General features: G+C 46.2%; 1 long non-coding RNA gene across 2 annotated transcripts; it reads left to right on the top strand.

Annotated features, from left to right (window-relative positions):
* The first annotated feature begins 3,983 nt into the window (after window positions 1-3,983).
* Window positions 3,984-6,844, top strand: LOC123165808 (uncharacterized). 2 transcript variants are annotated; one of them, XR_006483195.1, is made up of 5 exons: window positions 3,984-4,685; window positions 5,320-5,413; window positions 5,608-5,898; window positions 6,104-6,180; window positions 6,266-6,844. It is a non-coding gene; the product is annotated as an uncharacterized lncRNA (long non-coding RNA). The 2 variants fall into 2 exon arrangements; XR_006483194.1 differs by having other exon boundaries at window positions 3,997-4,685; window positions 5,758-5,898.
* The last annotated feature ends 536 nt before the right edge of the window (window positions 6,845-7,380 follow it).

Here is a 7,380-nt window from a genome sequence, read left to right as displayed (position 1 = left end):
AAGTATTGAAGAAATCCATGGTTTCATAATTCGCCGGAAGTAACAGGCGCATGATGGTATGAAGCTCTCCAAAATTGTTTTGGAACGGAGTCCTGATAGGATAATTCGCCTTTTGGTACGAACTTCAGCAAAGTCCATCCAAATAGCGATATTCGAAAGGCTCTTGCTGAACTTCGTATCAAAAAGCGAATTATCCTCTCAAGACTCCGTTCCAAAATAATTTCGGAGAGCTTCATACCATCATGCGCCTGTTACTTCCGACTAATGATGAAAACATGGTTTTCTTGAATCCTTTGACACTAGACAACGTGACATATAGAAGGGTAGATGAGATCAGGAAAAATAGGGACCATTTTCTGCACATCCAGAATGGCGTCCTTTTGTTAAATCCTTGTCGGTCCGGACGTCGGACATTCATGAGAGAGGCGGTCCGACCCAAACCCTAGAAGCGTTGTCGAGGCCACTAATATGATTCCTTGTTGTGATTAGCTAGCTAGGTCTATGTTTGCCACTAATATATCCATCTGTCATGTTTGTATATTAATTGCCATGTTGTAATATTTGCAGAAACTATGGAGCACCGAGACTTGGAAGCAGAACAGGTGTTGGGGGACATAATCCTCGGCGGAGGTGATGTCATGTCGTATCCCAACGACACTGATGGTCTGGAAGGAGAGGGTGAAGCAGGCTACGGTCATCGAACAATGGAGGTGGAAGGACATGATTATGATGGCTCCGGTGACCGAATGCCGGTGGAAGAAGGACACCGTGATGATGGCTCCGGTGACCGAACGGAGTCCGGCCAGATATATATATTAATTAAGCCTGTGCTGACTAGCTAATTGATGGCCAACCGATTGAACCCATCCGGACCAAGGAAGCATTATCTGCTCAGTGCGGGGTTCTTGTTAGGGACATGATCCCGATCAGCATCCACCAATGGTATAAGCCTAAGTAAGAAGACCCTCAGGTGTCTTATGTCAACGATAGGCAGAAAGGTGATCTTTGGACCAAGATGAAGGCAAATTTCACCCTACCGCCAGAGGAGGATCCGGAGAAGCCAGTTATGGAGCCTTTGGTCAAGGCTCATGCTCTTAAGAAGATAGCAGATCTATTCAGGAGGTGGAAGAATGAGTTGAAAACAATGTTTGTCGACAAAGAGAAGACTCTAGAATTCACCGGCCGATTTGAGAAGATAAGAGATCACTGGGACGCATTTGTGGCCCACAAGACATCGAAGAAGAGTAAGAAGATGTCAGTGGCAAGCAAGAAAAATGCTGCAAAGAAGGAGCTTCACCATCGCATGGGTTCAGGTGGCTACCTCAAAGCCCGACCGTTGTGGGACAAGGCTGAGAATGACCTGCTTGATAAAGGGGTCGAACCAGAGACATTGCACTGGCCAGACCGTTTTAAGGACTTGGTTCTTTGGGGTTGGGGGAACCTAGGACCCTGAAACAGGGAAGTGCGTTTGGACGAACGACCAACTTGACATACCCGTCAAGAAGCTTCAGCAGTATATCGACGCAGCGCAGCAAGGGAAGTTCATTCCCGACAGAGAGAACGACGAGCTCACACAGGCCCTCGGCAATCCTGAGCACCCAGGAAGAACACGAGGCACGGCAGGCTCCGTTGCGTGGAAGGTTGGGTTTCCCAGCGCAGACGGTTACAAAACCCGGGAGAGGAAGAGGAAAGTGGAGCTGACCGAACTACAAAACCCGAATGCAAGGGTACGGGCGCTAGAGGAACAACAAGCAGTAGTTCAGAGCCAGCGACCTGCCGGAGCTATCCCAGAAGCTACCCTGCCATCTCAGTGGAGAAGCGGCGTGGCTTCCACCGAGCTCCTTCAGCAGCCTGACTTCACAGCTCCCAGCTACCCCGTGGATGCTATCACGGAGGCTCAAGATTGCCACCTTATGGCGCAATGGGGGCACCTCAAAGTCAAGGCGGCTGTCGGCTCTGTTGCACCTCCTCAACCCGGCACAACTTTTCACTGCCTTCCGATTCCACAAGGCTATATGTTGTTGTGATGGTCGATGAAATAACAGAGGGATTTGAGGAGCTCGAGCTTGACCACCCTACCGGTGAAGGGGAGACTCAGCTGGGTCTTGCTCTGAAGACTCCATGTCTATGGCGGAAGGAGCTCATCAAGCTTCCGAACTGGATGCCTCCGCCTCCTTGTCCTCCTCCTCTAGCGAGTCAGGGCACTCCACCTCCTCCTCCGGCGAGTGATCAGGGCACTCCGCCTCCTTCTCCGGCTGCTCAGGCACGTGGCGGCACTCCGCCTCCTTCTCCGCTTGCGCCGGCGCGTCCGAGCAGGCCACCTCCTCCTCCGCCTCGTCAACAAGGGCGGAAGAGAGCCGCCACCGCTTTGGCTGCTCCGGCGTGTCGTAGCACTCCGCCTCCTTCTTCTCCGCCTCGTAAGCAATGAAAGAAGACAGTCGCAGCTGCTCCGGCATCTAGCAGTACAGCCAGAGGCAGGAGGCAATACAGATTCGGTCCATCTCTCAAGCCTCTAGAGAAGTTACCATACGAGATGACCGAACAGGAAAATGCAAAGATCTGTCAAGCCGAAGTGAAGGATTTTTTGCAAAGAAACCTCCACCTCCGAAGGAGAAGATAGATAAGGTGAAAGTTCAGCGCACTTTGGATGCCCTGAAGCGACCACCACCGCCTCCGCCGATGACAACCATGTCCGCGCTCTTAAAAAGGTAGTGCAAGAAGCGCGCCGGTTGAGAACTACTTCAAGTGAAAAAAGGTTACAAGAACGAAGAAGTGGGAAAAAATTCCCCAGCTCGGCGAACGGGCGAACCAATCGTGCCCCCCGCTAAAGGTGTCTAGCGATATTGTCGTAAATCTGCCGGGGATGCTGCCCGGTACCAATCTTGGTGATTACCTGCCCGACGATGCACATTTTGAAACAATGGAGGTGGATGAACACAAATACCGGTACGGGAAGCCTCTCGTCAAACCTGGTTATCCTCCTCTAACAACCATGATGCGAAGATTCCATAAGTCGTACATGGACACCTGCAAATCTGGGAAGGATATTTTGACGCTGAGAGTTAAAGAGGAGCATGACCTCGTTGCAATTGATCTGTAGTCGGTTCCATTTGAGGAGTTCTTCCAGTTTTTCAATCAAAAGGCCCTCGATAAAATAATCGTCACTTGCTACTGTCTGTAAGTACTACTTATGTAATTAAGTCTCTATATATAGCTCAGCTTTTTCATTGCATGTATATATAATTATCCTCACTATATTATGCATATTGAAGATCGTCGAATGCAGTAAAGCACAAATCTTGGACATTGGGTTCATTAACACAAATCTCATAGATGAATGGACGGTTAAATTTGATGCCAAAGAAGCCGAGGGCAACTTGCCAAAATCGTTGCTTCAAAATCAAAACAAAGATAAAATACTCTTTCCTTAAAACTTCGAGCGAGTGTTACTCTCTTGTGCATACTCTCTTGTTACTCTCTTGTGATGAAGCTGCTAGAATTGCTAGACCCGATACTAAAAATAAACATAGACCTGTTGTTGGCATGCATATTGTTTCTGTTAAAATAGGAGATCACTGTTATCATGGTTTATGTAATATGGGTGCTAGTGTCAATGCAATAACTTATACTTTATATAAAGAAATTATGCATGATATTGCACCTGCTGAGATAGAAGATCACTACACCACGACAAAACTTTAAGGGCAATCAATTGCCGGGAAAGATTGAGAATCCAGGGCACATAACTGCCGGGCAAAATTTTATAGGGCATGCTATTTACAGGGAATGTTAAGCCAAGAAGGGCACTTCATCTGCCGGAAATTTTAGGGTCACCACGTCTGCCCTGAAAAGTAAACAAGGGCGTATTCACCGCCGGTAAGCACGTTGGCAGGGATGTAAAATTTCGAGCCTAAAATTAAAGCACGCGAGGCAGGCAGGGGAAGTGAAACACGATAGAAGTCTCTAGAAGCGGTTCCGTTCCATGTGGCCTAATTATTTTTCCCGTTCACTGCATCCAGTCCCCGCAGCTTCTTCCTTCCCTGAGCCGCCGCACTCACCATCGATCCCCATCGCCACACACCAACTCCGCCCAGTGCCGGCTCCATGGACCCCCACCCACACCGCACCTAGTGCTGCCGCCCCCTCCCCATCATCCAGTACTGCCTCGCCAAGCATCCGCCCCCCCTCTCTTGTCGCTCCTCCTCTCCCCCGATCTGGATCTGGAGGGAGAGAGCCTCGTCGCCGCCCCGCCTTCCCTCTCCTCTACCCGCCGCTCGCCACCTCTCCTCCCTTCCAGCTGTGTGGTTGTGCCTGCCTCTTTGAGCTTCGGCCTCTCCCCAGCTGGCGATGAGCACTCATCTCCGATGAGCCGCCGTGGCGTGCCATCCTCCCCCTGCTTGAGTCAGATCCGGCCACCCCGGCCTCGCATCCGGCCACCACCACCCACCTGGATCCCTCCTCGTCATAGGACACCATCAGCAGGTGGTGGTCGAAAACATGCCGAGACCGCCGTCTCTGCATCCACGTGTGGAGGTCGCCGTCGCTAGGACACCACCAACCCGAGGAGGAAGAGGTGCAGCACCCAAGCTCCGACCAGTGCTTCGTCCTCTGTCTCGTGGCTTCGACGAGTTGCCTCCCCCAGTGATTTGCCTGCTCTGCATGCGACTTGCCTCTTCTCCGATCCGGTGAGGCTGTGCTGCTCCCCATCCCCTGTTTCCATCTCTCCCTTCCTCACTTGTGTATGTAGTGGTGGCCATTGTGTTAAATAAATTGTAGCAGGGGTAGTCTAGTAGAAATTTTGATCAAATTGGAACTTTCATATTCTTATAGAACTTTCCTATGAACATTCAAATGGATTTCTAGCACTTAATGTGAAAAAGAGCACTTTCCTGAATGGTGGGAATTTTGGCACCTTGTTAGCTAATACTAGCAGTTAGTCGTCTGGCACTTTCATGTATGATCTGGAGCTTTGTTAGTTGTTAATGAAACTTGCACTTTTACTCGATATTAGCTGAACCCCCTAACCATCTCCTGTCTCTCCTTGTGCCTTCTGATCTGGTGAAGGATACACCATCGCCAGCCATGTAACTGTCATAGTTAGATGGTTAGTGCCCATGCTCTGCCCGCATATAGCCTCAATAAATTGATGTGTATTACAGTATTGCCGTTAATGGGTTGCTGATGTGTTTGGTTTGTTGGGGATCCTGTCTATGTTAGCTTGGTGCGGAATTAAATGCTTCACATATAAAGATTCTGGATATATCTTCATTTATGTTCTTTGCCGTTTTACTGAAATATTTGCCGATATGGAAATTGCAGGAACCTTGTGCAACTAATATACTTGCCCGCCATGAAAAATCCTTCTCTCGGTTCGTGCAGTGTCAACTATGTAGAACATATATGGATGTTGCAGGTAAGAACCTTGATGTAAATAATCATCAATGCTAATTTATTCTTCAAGTTTTATGATGAGCAAACATGTATTTGTTAATCACCGACAAACATTTGTTCTCATATAGAATAGCCTTTTTTGTAACATGTACTTGTTTGATTTGCAATTTGTAGTGTCTGCTAGGTGATATATTAAAATGACCTTTTTTATTGTAGTTTCATGCGAGCTTTGTAAAGTTCACTGCATATACGGATTTACAGCTCCTGAATCCAAGGGATCCACTCTAGTGTATAAAGCATCAGATACTGAATTGATATGTCAAGTAACTTCCACACGGTTTAATTCCTTCCGTATCATTTGTACAGCTGAGTAAACATCATTGCATCTACGGATTTTTACAGTTTTCCAAGTGCTGGATCTTTCTTGAGAGATATCACTATAAAAACCAACTACTCATTGATTATTTTGGATCTCTTTCTGCCTTTTCAAGGCATAAAAAAGAAAAGGTAATGGTCATGCAACTGTGGTGGTATGGACAATATTTAATTTATATACGTGGGAAAAACATTATGTGAACCTCTTTTTTTCTAGACCAGATTTATTTTCCTACAGTTTTCAGTCAACTTTGGGACTTATCTCAACCCTAGTAATCTGAAGATATGTATATGTCTTTTCACTGATATCTTTTTCCTCATCGTAATTGATCAACAGGTAGATGCCCATGTCTGGTAACAACTTCTGAGAAGGGGACTATGATTAGAGTATATACCGTGGCACAAGCAACTAAGGTGAACATTATTGATCTTTGTTCTACAACCATGATAACTACTTTGCCATTTTGACTAATCTCGTTTTACATTGTTACATCAACAGTTACATAGGTTTCAGTGGGAGCATATCCATCAACAATTTACTCGCTCGCATTTCGGCCGTGCATCGCCCAGCCTGATGTTTTTGCTGCCAGAAGTTCATCAGGCTCTTTGCACATGTTTTTCCTTGACACAACCAGAAACGGAGGGTTGCATTTCCTTCACAGTTGTTCTAATTCGTGAACCACTTATGTGGACATATTTTTTATGTGCTTCACTTTTCAGAAGCCAAACGAATAAATTACTCGGTTCAGTAATGTACATGCCAATTGACTTAATTTTTTTTCAGGTTGGCAACGCGTGCTTCAAGGCTAGTGATCTACTCACCTTGTGCAACCATTTTCTTCACTCGGCTTGAAGACCATATAAGTTCAGTTTTGAAATTATATTGTATTGACCTAGAAAGGCTACAAAGTAAAGATGCTAACTTAGAATGATCTTTTCATGTGTACCCAGTGTGTTGCACATATCTGATTTGTGGAAATGATCTGTTATTAGGTTTGTAATATACAAATGTGAAGCATATATGTTGGATGTTTTATTGTTGGGCATGAATGGATTTCAATGCTAAGTTGAGATATCAGCTCATGTTTGTTGTAATGTAAAAGAAATAAATAGTATCCCACTGTACTTTTTTTTGGAATACGTACATTTATGGGCAGATGGGCTGCGAGGAGCTCTAAGAATCACTGACAAAATAACTGCGAGGAATACTCAAATCTGCCGGGAAAGATAGCCTGCTGGAGAAGCAACATCTGCCGGGAAAAGAACTATATGCCGGGAATAAAACGTAGATAGAGGGCACATTAACTGCTGGAAATTCAAGTATCTGCCGAGAAAGACATTTCCTGACAGGACTTTTCAGGGCGGTTTGCATCTGCCGGGGAAAGTCTTTCATGGCAAATCACATGCCGCATAAAGCGACTTTTACCGGCAGTTTTTCTGCCCTTAACTAAGATATCATGGTGTAGTCGATATTGATGTTACTATTAAGCTTGCCAATAGAGATACTATTTCACCAGTTGGGATTGTTAGAGACGTTGAAGTCTTGTGTGGGAAAATTAAATATCCTACTGATTTTCTTATTCTTGCTTCCCCACAAGATGACTTTCGTCTCAT

The sequence above is a fragment of the Triticum aestivum genome, chromosome 7D (assembly GCF_018294505.1).
Source record: "Triticum aestivum cultivar Chinese Spring chromosome 7D, IWGSC CS RefSeq v2.1, whole genome shotgun sequence".
Taxonomy (NCBI): Eukaryota; Viridiplantae; Streptophyta; class Magnoliopsida; order Poales; family Poaceae; genus Triticum; species Triticum aestivum.
The sequence above is the reverse complement of the archived record's forward strand: the minus strand, read 5'-3'. Positions and strand labels throughout refer to the sequence as shown.